The sequence below is a fragment of the Aotus nancymaae genome, unplaced genomic scaffold, assembly GCF_030222135.1.
Source record: "Aotus nancymaae isolate 86718 unplaced genomic scaffold, 86718_ANA_hifiasm-v0.15.2.pri h1tg000012l, whole genome shotgun sequence".
In the NCBI taxonomy this organism is placed as follows: Eukaryota; Metazoa; Chordata; class Mammalia; order Primates; family Aotidae; genus Aotus; species Aotus nancymaae.
In genome coordinates, this window is record NW_026988423.1 from 22,728,857 (window position 1) to 22,742,513 (window position 13,657).

Here is a 13,657-nt window from a genome sequence, read left to right on the forward strand (position 1 = left end):
GATTCAAGCTATTCTCCTGCCTCAGCCTCCCGAGTAGCTGGGATTACAGGTGCCACCACCACAACCCACTAATTTTAGTATTTTTAGTAGAGATGAGGTTTCACCATGTTGGCCAGGCTGGTCTTGAACTCCTGACCACATGATCCACTCTCATCAGCCTCCCAAAGTGCTGGGATTACAGGCATGACCCACTATGCCCACCTCATCTTAACCACTTTTAAGTGTATAATTCAGTGGTGTTATGTACATTCACACTGCTGTGCAGTCATCACCACCATCCATTTCCAGAACAGAAACTCAGCACCCATTAAACACAGCTCTCCATTTCTCCCTCCTCCCAATCACTGACAACCACCATTGTGCTTTCAGTCTCTATGATTTGGATTACTCTGGGGACCTCATTTAAGTGAAGTCATGCAGTATTTCTTTTTTTGTACTTGCTTTATTTCACTTAGCATTGTGTCTTCAGGTTTCCTTCATGTTGTAGCATGTGTCAGAATTTCCTCCCTTGCTAAGACTGAATAATATTCTATAGTTTATACCACATTTTGTTTATCTGTTCATCTACTGGTAAACATTCAGGTTTCTTCTGTCTTTTGGCTATTGTGAATAGTGGTGCTACGAACATGGGTGTACAAGTATCTCTTTGAGGCCCTACTTTCAATTCTTTTGGGTATATTCCCAGAAATGGAATTGCTGGATCATATGGCAATTCTATTTTTAATTTTTTGAGGAACTGATATATTGCTTTCCATAGAGACTGCGCCATTTTACATTCCCATCAACAGTTCACAGGAGTTACTATTTCTCCACATCCTCCCCAACACTTATTTGCTGTTAAAAATGGGTATCTTAATAATCAAGCAAAAATAACAGCCAGATTTGAAAAAAAAATACAGCTTTTAGAAATGAAAATTATAATTATAAAAATGAAAAACCGGCCAGACATGGTGGCTCATACCTGTAATCCCCGCACTTTGGGAGGCTGAGGCAGGCAGATCACAAGGTCAAGGGATCGAGACAATTCTGGCCAAATGGTGAAACCCCATCTCTACTAAAAATATAAAAATTAGCTGGGTGTGGTGGCATGCATCTGTAATCCCAGCCATTCGGAAGGCTGAGGCAGGAGAATCACCTGAACCCAGGAGGTGGAGGTTGCAGAGCTGAGATCGCACTACTGCACTCCAGCCTGGAGACAGAGCAAGACTCCATCTCATAAAAAAAGAAAAGAAAAACTAAGTGGATGGGGTAAACAGCATTTAAAACACAAATTAAGAGAGAATAAATGAACTGGAAGATAAATTGAAGCGGTTACTAAGTTTAACAGCAGACAGAGATATGGAGATTAAAAATATGAAAACAAGGCCAGGAGCAATGAAGCCTAGAATGGTAAACTCTAACACATCCAGAGTCCCAGAAAGAGAGAATCAAGACAATGAGAGAGACAATAGCCAAAGAGATAAGAGCTGAGAAAGTTCCAGAACTGATGAAAGGTGTGAATCCACAGAACATACACCACCATAGTGTACATCCATACAACCAAGGTGGAAAAACGCCAAAGACAAAAAGAAACTCCTTATAGCAGCAGAGAGAAAACCCAGACCACCCACAGTACCACAAAGCTATCACAATTAGACTGACAACAGGCTTTCCCATAGCAATAAAGGAGCTGGAGGTCAGTGGAAGTATATATCTTCAGTATACCAAGAGATAATTGTCAATTAAGGATTGTGAACCCTACAAAACTATCTTTCAAGAATAAAGGCGTTTTCAAGAAAACAAAAACAGACTTTACCATCAACAAACCTTCTCTAAAAGAATATATAAAGCATTTACTTTAGGAAGAAGGAAAATTATCCTAAAAGGAAGAACCAAGAAACAAGTAGGAATAGTGAGGCAATTGTGAAAATGTAGATAAGTCTAAACACACCCTGTCTATTTATTATTATTATTATTATTATTATTATTATTATTATTATTGAGAACTTGTCTTGCTCTGTCACCCAAACTGGAATGCAGTGGCAGAATCTCGGCTCACTGCTACCTCCACCTCCCAGGTTCAAGTGTTTCTCCTGCCTCAGCCTCCCGAGTAGCTGGGATTACAGGCGTGTGCCACCCCACCTGGCTAATTTTTGTATTTTTAGTAGAGATGGGGTTTCTACTAAAAATACAAAAATTCGCTGGACATGTTGGCCAGGCTGGTCTCGAACTCCTGACCTCAAATGATCGGCCCGCCTCAGCCTCTCAAAGTGCTGGGATTATAGGCATGTGTACATATTATTAAAATAACAATAATATCTATTTTGTAAGTTAATTTTTTTTGAAACAGATATAGAATTTATTGGTTGGCTATGAGCAGGAAAATACATTGGCAAAGAAAAAAAAAACCCTGTATATAAATATAATACTACCTAGTTGCAATTTGACCAAGAAAGCTCCATCGTGGGTTAATTTTTAAAACCCTAACTGAAACATGAAGTAACAACAGCAAGCAGCATGTAAATTAAAGGGGATAGTTGAAGTTAAAATATTCTAAAGCTGTTAAATTGTTCAAGAGGAAGGTTAAATATTAATGTTATGCTACATAAAATGTACTATGTTCTAGATGGTTAAAGGGTAATCACCAAAAGAATGGAAATAAAAGTGTGTCACTTCCAAAACAATTCAAAGTAGCAATCTATTAATAAAAAAACAAAAAACATCAAGCAAGCACAAAAGAGAAAGGAGGGGAAGGAGGAGTGCTAAGGAGGGAAAAACAGAAAAATGTAACGAATAGAACATACAAAGTAGGATGGTGAAAAAGTACTAATAATCACAATAAATGTGAAACTCACCAAATAATATACAGAGACAGGCAAATTGGATAAAAATGTAAGATCAGGCTGTATACACAAAACACCAGGTTACAGAGCCATTAAAACTGAAAAGGTAGAGAAAGATACAGAGAGCAAGCATTTAATCAAATTTAAGCTGGGGTAGCTATAGAGTATTTTTCTAAATAAGGATTTAGAAGAAAAAGACAAAATTGACTTTAGGATAAAGAGAGTCACTACATAATCAGGAAAGTTCCAATTCACCAGTAAGCTATAATAAGTGAAAACCTGTTTTGTTTACAAGTTTTTCTCTTTGTTTAAGAAGAAAATAGAAAAGAAAAAACTCACATCAGGTTCTTATTCTGAAATATTTAAAGAGGAAAAATTAGCACTATGCTGCTTTGCCATAGAAATCTACTTCCAGGTAACAGAGTGACTCAGGTGGTGAGGGAAAGCTCTTGTTTTCAGAAAAGTATAGCTAATCAATATAGACAAGTGATAGGAAACCACTGTTGGCAATTTCTAATGAAACCATTGATTCAGGCAAGGATCATCAATGGATGCTATTGTCTGAATGCTTGGGTCCCTCCGAAATTTGTATGTTGAATCCTAACCCCCAAGGTGACAGTAGTAAGAGGTGGGACTTTTGGGACTGATTACGTCAGAAGAGTTCCCTGTTCATGAATGGGATTAGTGTCCCTTATAAAAGAGGCTTGAAGGAACCTCTTTGCCCCTCTGTCATGTGAGGACACACCAACATTGTCCTATCTATGGAAGCAGAGACTGAGCCCTCACCAGACACCAGATCTGCTGACACCTTGATCTTGGACTTCTTAGTCTCCAGAACTGTGAACAATAAATTTCTGTTTTTCATAAATTATCTAGTCTAAGGTATTTTGTTAGAGCAGCCTGAATGGTCTAAGACCACGGAGAACTGCATATTCGTGTAATACCATTGTATCATCCCATGGATACCTTGTTAATCTCAATAGGAAACCTAACTTTAAAATGAAGGGATCAGACTGCCATCACCTTATCCACTAATAATGGAATAAGCAGCTACGATGTCCCTCTCAACCTGAATAGGAAGTACATCTTCACATTGCATCACCTAAAGGCGTCTTACCAAAAATGTTTAACCTAAATCTTTAGGTCTAGGAACAAATTAAATGACAACACTTGGAAGCTAAAAGACAAATCCAGAAGGTGGGACATTCCACCACAGGACATTCCCATTCTTCAACAAATCAATGTCATGTAATTACTGTTATGTCTTAAGAGACAATCAAATGTAAGGTGTGGGCCTTGACCAGATCCTGAGTTGAACAAATCTGCAGGAAAAGGCATTTGGGCAAAGGGGTAATTGGGGAACTGTGAATATGATCTCAGTATTAAACGATAATAAGGAATTGTTAATTTCATTCTGTGTGACAATAATACAGTTAAGTAAAAAAGATATTCTTAACTTTTAGAGATGCATACAGAAGTATTTGGGGTAAAATGACAAAGCTGTAATTTAAAATACTTTAGGAGGAAAAAAACAGTTGAAGCAGATATGGTAAAATGTCAATGAGTGTGAAATCTAGAGAATAGACTTTTACTATTCTTTTTACTTTTCTGTATATTTGAAATTTTTGTCAGTCACTGATTTGTTTAAAATGTATATAAACATAATATAAAATAGACTCAAAAGTTGATAGAACTATAAGGAGAAATTGATAAATGCACCATCATATGAAGTGGAAGATTTCAGCACCCTTCTCTCAATTATTGATATGTCGAGCAGATGAATATTAGTAAAGAATGGAAGATTAAACAATACCATTTACATGCCTGATTAATAGACATACACACTCCATACTTAGCAAAAAAGCATTCTTCTCAAGCACTTTGGTGAAAATTGACTACATACTAGTCCAAGAAGTAAGTCTCAACAAATTTCAAAAGTAACGTGAGCACCAGGCCTAGCTTTGCGCCTCATCAGCATCCTCCTCCTCCCATCTCTAGGCTTTAGTCATTTGCTGTCTTCCTTCTTTGAATGAGCCCAGCTCCAGCCCCTTCCATTCTCACATCTGTAAAGCTCTGACCACTGCCACCGCCTCCTCTCCTAACACCACCAGTGGTCTTCCCCTGCCCTGGGCCAGGGCCAGAGCTGGGCTTTGGCTTGGGTGGCCTTTGTCAAATGCACCATGGTGACAGCCATAGCAGCCCCAGCTCTCAGACTGGCTGACCACCCCCAGAGAACTCTGGCTTCCCCAGGGCTTCCCAGAAAGGCTGAGTAACAAAATATAGAAATGATAATCTGTGTGGTAAATGTTGAATAATGGTAGATGGGAGACAGGAAGGAGCCAGCAGATAAATGGCTCATCCTTCTTCCCCAGGATAGAACTATTCAGAGAAGCTGTAGCTCCCCAGGGACAGGTCTTGTGATCCAGCAACCAGCTGTGCTGCTGATGGAGCTGATGGAGTTACAGTCAGCTCAGTACATACATCACCTGATCGCCTGTGTTTGCTTTCTCTTGTTCCCTGCCTTACAGCCCTGCTGCTCCCCTTATGCCCACTTCCCTGGGATTGAACCCTCCAATAAAGTGTTAAGATGTGAATTTAATGTAGAAAACTTAAGTTTTCTAAGAAACCTGGGCTAAGACTATCAAACAGATGTAGCTCTTCAATTATAATGTTGTTAAGTTATAAGGCAATAGCAAACAATCGTTTTGTTTGTTTGTTTGCTTGTTTTTTTATTTATTTGTTATACTTTAAGTTCTAGGGCATGTGTGCAGAATGTGCAGGTTTGTTACATAGGTATACACATGCCATGATGGTTTGCTGCATCCATCACCCCGTGATCTACATTAGGTATTTCTCCTAATGCTATTCCTCCCCTAGCCCCTCAGCCCCCTGCTAGCCCTACCCTAGCTCCCCACCACCTGACCGGTCCCAGTGTGTGATGTTCCCCTCCCTTTGTCCATGTGTTCTCATTGTCCAACACCTACTTCTGAGTGAGAACATGTGATGCTTAGTTTTCTGTTCTTGTGTCAGTTTGCTAAGAATGATGGTTTCCAGCTTCATCCATGTCCCTGCAAAGAACATGAACTCATCCTTTTTATGGCTGCATAGTATTCCATGGTGTGTATGTGCCACATTTTCTTTATCCAATCGATCATTGGTGAACATTTGGTTTGGGTCCAAGTCTTTGCTATTGTGTACAGTGCCACAATACACATACGTGTGCGTGTGTCTTTATAACAGAATGATTTATAATCCTTTGGATACACACCAGTAATGGGATTGCTGGGTCAAATGGTACTTCTAGTTCTAGATCCTTGAAGAATCACCACACTGTCTTCCAAAGTGGTTGAACTAATTTACACTCCCACCAACAGTGTAAAAGCGTTCCTGTTTCTCCACATCCTCTCCAGCATCTGTTGTTTCCTGATTTTTTTTAATGATCACCATTCTAACTGGCATGAGATGTGGTTTTGATTTGCATTTGTCTAATGACCAGTGATGATGAGCTTTTTTTCATGTTTGTTGGCTGCGTAAATATCTTCTTTTGAGAAGTGACTGTTCATATCCTTCACCCACTTTTTGATGGGGTTGTTTGTTTTTTTCTTGTAAATTTGTTTAAGCTCCCTGTAGATTCCAGATATTAGCCCTTTGTCAGATAAGTAAATTGCAAAACAAATTTTTCCCATTCTGTTGGTTGCCAGTTCACTCTAATGATAGTTTCTTTTGCTGTCCAGAAGCTCTTTAGCATAATTAGATCCTGTTTGTCTATTTTGGTTTTTGCTGCCATTGCTTTTGGTGATTTAGTCATAAAGTCCTTTCACAGCCTATATCCTGAATGGTATTGCCTAGGTTTCCTTCTAGGGTTTTTATGGTGTTAGGTCTTATGTTTAAATCTTTAGCCATCTTGAGTTAAATTTTTGTATAAGGTGTGAGGAAGGGATCCAGTTTCAGCTTTCTGCATATGGCTAGCCAGTTTTCCCAACACCATTTATTAAATAGGGAATCCTTTTTCTGTTGCTTGTTTTTGTCAGGTTTGTCAAAGACCAGATGGTTGCAGATGTGTGGCATTATTTCTGAGGCCTCTGTTCTGTTCCGTTGGTCTATATCTCTGTTTTGGTACTAGTACCATGCTGTTTTGATTACTGTAGCCTTGTAGTATAGTTTGAAGACAGGTAGCATAATGCCTCCAGCTTTGTTTTTTTTTTTTTTTTTTTTTTTTTTTTTTTGGTGTTTTTTGTTTGTTTTTTGCTTTTTGCTCAGGATTATCTTTGCTATGCAGGCTTTTTTGGTTCCATGTGAAGTTTAAGGTAATTTTTTTCCAATTCTGTGAAGAAAGTCAATGGTAGCTTGATGGGGATAGCACTGATCTATAAATTACTTTGGGCAGTATGGCCATTTTCATGATATTGATTCTTCTTAACCATGAACATGGAATGTTTTTTCATCTGTTTGTGTCCTCTCTTATTTCCTTGAGCAATGGTTTGTAGTTCTCCTTGAAGAGGTCCTTCACATCCCTCGTTAGTTGTATTCCTAGGTATTTTATTCTCTTTGTAGCAATTGTGAATGGCAGTTCACTCTTGATTTGGTTCTCTTTTCGTCTGTTATTGATGTATAGGAGTGCTTGTGATTTCTGCACATTGATTTTGTATCCTGAGACTTTGCTGAAGTTGCTAATCAGCTTAAGGAGATTTGGGGCTAAGACGATGGGGTCTTTTAAATACACAATCCTAGCTTTGCACAGTGGCAGTATCGTAGCCAGTGAGGTTTGTCTGAGGTGCGATTATTGCTAATTGAAAACTTTTCCCAATCGTCGCCATGACGACTTGATATATAGTCAGCGTTGGCAATTTTTGGCAGTCTCTACGGAGACTGAATCACTAAAAAAAAAAAAAAAAAGAATAAATAAATAAATAAATACACAATCCTATCGTCTGCAAATAGAGACAATTTGAATACTCTTTATTTCTTTTTCTTGCCTGATTGCCCTGGCCAGAACTTCCAATACCATGTTGAATAGGAGTGGTGAAAGAGGGCATCCTAGTCTTGTACCGGTTTTCAAAGGGAATGCTTCCAATGCTTCCAGTTTTGCCCACTCAGTATGATATTGGCTACGGGTTTGTCATAAAGAGCTCTTATTATTTTGAGATACGTTCCATCAATACCTAGTTAGTTTTTAGCATGAAGAGCTATTGAATTCTGTCGAAGGCCTTCTCTGCATCTATTGAGATAATCATGTGGTTTTTGTCATTGGTTCTGTTTATGTGATGGATTACGTTTATTGATTTGTGTATGTTGAACCAGTCTTGCAACCTAGGGATGAAGCCGACTTGATCTTGATGGATAAGCTGTACCCACAACCTCCCCTTTTCCCAGGTGCTCTGTCCCAGGAAGGTGGGGGTTTTATTTATAAGTCCCTGACAGGCTGCTCCTTTTTTCAGAGATGCCATGCCCAGCGAGGAGGGAGTTTAGTGACACAGTCTGCCAGCAGAGGCCTTGCTAAGCTGCCGTGGGCTCCTGCTTATTTTTTACTTTTTTTTTTTTTTTTATTTAGACACAGGGTCTCACTCCATCACCCTGGCTGGAGTGCAGTAGCACAGTCTCAGTTCACTAAAGTCTCAACCTCCCAGGCTTAAGGAATCCTCCTGCCTCAGCCTCCCAAGTAGCTGGGACTACAGACACACACCACTATTATTGGCCCAGCTTTTTTTTTTTTTTTTACTTTTCGTAGAGATGAGATCTCACTATGTGGCCCAGGCTGGTCTCCATCTCGGGTTCAAGTGAGCCACCACACCGAGCCCACACAATAATTTTTAAAATATAAAATACATATGTGCTTTTTAAAAACACTTCTAAATTATTCCTAGGTCAAAGGAAAAATTATAAACAAAAATTTACTTAACTAGAATGATAATGAAAAATATATAATATATACATATGCAGACAAACATATATATACATATATATACATAGAATGTTTTAGTGTGATATTCAGCAGCTAACCTTGAAATGCTTGCACTTCTTCCTGATCTGGACGTGGACTGAGTTGCACCTGCCTTTGCACATTGCACTCAAAGCACAAGTGATTCTTCTGGGGAGATCAAGAGGAAGCCAGGAAGTTATGACCTGACTAACACAGCAAATCCTCGCTGTCTTTGGAAGGGAGTATGTGGAGAGGAGATTGGTGGGTAGAGAAGATCCTCCCCTTTCTCACAAGGAAGGAAGAAGACTAAATCCTAGAGAGGTGAGGCCTGAACCAGAGCATAGGCCTGGCTCTCCCAACTGCAACCCAGAGCTGCCTCCACAAGAAGGTGCCCCCACCCTCTCCTAAAAGCAAGCCAGGACAGGACTGTGATGGTGAGTGCAAACCTTGGCCATTTATTTATGGGGAAAGCTAAGCAAAGCATTTTTTTTTTTTTTTTGAGATGTAGTTTCATTCTGTTGACCAGGCTGGAGTGCAGTGGCGTGATCTCCGCTCACTGCAACCTCCACCTCCCAGGTTCAAGTGATTCTCCTGTCTCAGCCTCCCGAGTAGCTAGGACTACAGGCACATGTCACCACACCCGGCTAATTTTTGTATTTTTAGTAGAGATGGGGTTTCACCGTGTTGGCCAGGATGGTCTAGATCTCTTGACCTCGTGATCTGCCCACCTCAGCCTCCCAAAGTGCTGGGATTACAGGCATGAGCCACCTTGCCCGGCCTCCTTTTTTTTTTTTTTTTTTGAGACTGAGTCCACTCCAGTCTGGGGTGTGGTGGTACGATCTCAGCTCACTGTACCCTCTGCCTCCTAGTTTCAAGCAATTCTCACACCTCAGCCTCCTGAGTAGCTGGGATTACAGACGCCCACCACCATGCCGGGCTAATTTTTGTATTTTTAGTAGAGATGGGGTTTCACCATGTTGGCCAGGCTGGTCTCGAACTCCTGACGTCAAGTGATCCACCCGCCTTAGCATCTCAAAGTGCTGGAATTACAGGCGTGAGCCACCATGCCTGGCCTTAGGCTTTCTTAAGATTTCACTTTTTGTTTTATTGTTAACTTTTATTTTATTTATTTATATGTGTTTTTGGTGGGACAGGGTCTCACTGTGTTGCCCAGGCTGCTCTTGAACTCCTGCCCTCAAGGGATCCTCACACCTCAGCCTCTCAAAGCTGATATTACAGGCATGAGCCGCCGCAACCAACCCAACACTTAATTATTTTTTAGCATGGTTTTAGGTTCACAGCAAAATTGAGCAGAAGGTAAAGAGATTTCATACTCTCTGCCTCCACACAGGTAAGAGCCTCCCTCTTCATCAACACCCCCACCAGAGTGGCGTATGGGTCACAGATGATAAAGCAGGTACCTTTCTGAGTCTGAATTCTTTCACTTAGCCTACTGCATTTGAGATTCAGCCAATTCTTTCACTTGGCATACTGCATTTGAGAATCCCAGGGTGCATGGGATTTTGTGGAATATTCCATCGTATTGTAGGTAGACAGCAGTTTGTTTTATCCACTCACCAGTCAAAGGACATTTAGGTTATTTCTTCTTTTTGGCAATGGCAAAACCTCTATAAGCAACTCTGTACGGGTTTTTGAGTGAACATACATTCTCGTGAATTTCTTCTGACAAGAATGCAGTGACACAAAATGGATTTACTTTCCCATCCGAAACAACTAAAACGCTGAGGAAAAAAATGCACAAAATGGCTTTCAGACACAGGGCACCAGGCAGTACAGGTCACTGATCCCTGAGAGAGGAGAAGCAAATGAGGGAGCCCTGCAATTGCTACAGGACCAGGAGAGGGGACTCGGGCAGAGGCTGCAACCTCCCGGAATCAAGGAGACGGAGTTAGGAGGCCAGTGGGTAGGGCTCCCTGGGCAGCGTCCCAGAGAAGAGACAGCTTCACAGAGACAGCGCTCCAGAGAGCTGCAAATGGTCCCTGTGAGTCTTCAGCTGCTGATCCAGGCACACTTGAGACTGAGAAAGAACCACCAGAAAGGGCTAGAGGAAGCAATCCCTGGAGCTCACACAGGGCCAGTAGTAGTTCACATTGCAGCCAACCGGAATGGCAAAACTCGCTAATTCATGAGAGATGAGGAAGAGTATTCAAAGAGCGTTGCCTCAGTAGTCGGGTGAGGTCAGCCCTGGATGAGAGGCTGCCCCAGGTGAGCTCCGGGGATTTTCCTCCCTCACCCTTTCTGGAGGCTCCTTCCCTCACCTTAGGTAGTTTCCTCACACATCTACACTATCTGTGCTGAGCTGAAAACTTGGGGAGACCCTCCAAGGTTCTCTGGTCCTGCAAACTCACTATCCTAACCTCCCCCAGATTCTCAGCACCTCTCTTTAACTCAGAGAGAATGCTGGGCTTAGCCTGGGACTCCCTCCCCAGCCTTCCAGGCACTGCAGCCTGGAAACTAGCTCCAGGCAGTAAGCTGGAGCAATAGTAAAGCTCCTCTCATTTGCTTCTCCCTCTGAGGAATGACAGTTTCCACTGCCTATTGTCCAAGGTCTGCAAATCATTGCATCATATGTATTTTCCAATTTTTTAGTTTTTTAAGGTGCAAGGGTAAATCCCTATGTATGTCTCCATCTTGGCCAGAGGTAGAGATGACATCATCTAATCCTGTTTTAAAAGAACCACTCTGTTCTCTGGGGTACATGTGCAGATCGTGCAGGATTGTTACATAGGTATACACATGCCATGGTGGTTTGCTTCATCCAACCCCTGTCATGTACATTAGGCAATTCTTCTAATGTTATCCCTCCCCATTCCCTCCACCCCGCTGCTATCCCTCCCCTAGCTCCCCCACCCCCCAACAGGCCCCGGTGTGTGATGTTCCCCTCCCTGCGTCCACCAGAACTTAAAGTATAATGAAAGAAAGAGGGAGAGAGAGAGAGAAAAGGAGAGAGAGAGAGAAAGAAAGAAAAAGAAAGAAAGAAAGATAAAGAAGAAAGATAAAGAAAGAAAGAAGAAAGAAAGAAAGAAGAAAGAAAGAAAGAAAGGAAGGAAGGAAGAAAGAGAAAGAGAGAGAAAGAAAGAAGAGAAAGGACCACTCTGGAAATTAGATTAAAGAAGACCAAGGGCAAAAGCAGGAAGACCAGTGAGAAAGCTATTACAATAATCCAGGGGAGAGCCAGGATGGCCTGGGCCAGGATTGTAGGGATGGTGGTAGCGAGAGGTAGTCGAGGTGATGATATACTTTGAACATAAAGCCAATGGGATTTGCTGACTAAAAGGTTTCAGGTTGAAGATGAAATAGTAGATGCTAATATTTTTGGTCTGATGACTGGATGAATGGGGAAACATGGGGAGGAGCAGATCTGGGGTCAGATTGAGGTGAGATCATGAGTTTGGTTTTGGGCAGTTGACATAACCAAGTCTGCCAGGAAGTCATTTCTTAACACTGGCCACTCCCCTCCCAGCCCTGCCCCACTAAGCTGACAGCCCCTCCCGACGAGGAACAGGAAGGTGTGAGCTCAGTGATGGCCCCACCTGGGCTTGCCTCCTGTAATGCTGGCTCAGCTTAGAAACTACTTAACATTTATGTGACCTGCACTTTTTGTAGTTTTTAAAGTATTCCAGGCCGGACACGGTGGCTCGTGCCTGTAATCCCAGCACTTTGGGAGGCCGAGGCAGGCAGATCACCTGAGGTCAGGAGTTCGAGACCAGCCTGGCCAACATGGTGAAACCCCATCTCTATTAAAAATATAAAAAATTAGCTGGACGTGGTGGCATATCCCTGTAATCCCAGCTATTCAGGGGGCTGAGGCAGGAAAATTGCTTGAACCCGGGATGTGGAGGTTGCAGTGAGCTAAGATCGTGCCATCGTACTCCAGGCTGGGAGACAGAGGGAGACTCTATTTCAATTAAAAAAAAAAAAAGTATTTCACACTTATTTCACACCATGCAGTAGGTGTCTTCATCCCCATTTTGCAGGTTAGGGAACTGAGGCTTGAAGAGGTGAGGTGGCTTGCCCAGTGCTGTTTCACTGGTGGATAACAGGTTGAATCCAGATTCCTGGATTCTAAGTCCAGGATTTTTCCTTTCTATATCTGCTTGCAGGCCGTGAAAGGGGACCCTACGTCTTTCCTGTTAGCGCTGCAGGTGGCTTTGTTTAAGCAATGAACTGTGAGAGAACATCCCCCCTCCTGCTTTGTGCGCTCTACTGTTGCAGTGTGTGCAGGTACAATTAGAATGGCAGAGGAAGGGCTGGCCATCTGCCTGGGGGAGTGGGATCCCTGGGGCTCCTGAATGGGAGGGTCTTCAGCTTTCAAGTCCGCTCTGCAAATGACTTCATAACACCATAGGAGCCAAAGATTGTAAAGCAAGTCTCTCCATCTCTTGCCCTGACCCTTCTACAAATTTGCCTGCCTTCATTTCCCCTTGACCCTCTTTCTTCTGTCTCCATGGCAGAGGTGTGAACTGACCTGTCTTAAGGGCAGTCATTCTACCTGACCACTGAATCCTGTCCCCTTGGGTCCACCCAAATGACACTTTCTTTCCTCTCTCACAACTACTGCAGCCTGGCCGGCTCCACTGTCTCTTCCTCATGTGCATTTAACTGTTTTTATTTCTTCCATCTTTAAAAGAAAACCATCTACCCTCCTTCCTACCAGGGCCAATGCCTTTCAAAGCTAAGTTACTTAAAATTGTAACCTATGCACCAGGCCATTTTCCACCTCCCACTGACTCTTCCACATACTGGAATCAAGCTTCTGCCATCTACCCCCATCTTGCTGACCCATTTCACTTTGCTGGCCTCACTGAGGTCACCAGTGACCAATGGTCAAGGATTGATCCTTAACTTAGCGATGGCCACCCTGTTCTTAACACTGTTTCTATATTGGTCTCAA

General features: G+C 42.1%; 1 non-coding gene across 1 annotated transcript; it reads left to right on the top strand.

The window, feature by feature from the left end:
- The first annotated feature begins 7,551 nt into the window (after nt 1–7,551).
- On the top strand, nt 7,552–7,691 carry LOC135274721 (U4 spliceosomal RNA). The gene has a single exon (XR_010342490.1). It is a non-coding gene; the product is annotated as a U4 spliceosomal RNA (small nuclear RNA).
- Nucleotides 7,692–13,657: the final 5,966 nt, after the last annotated feature.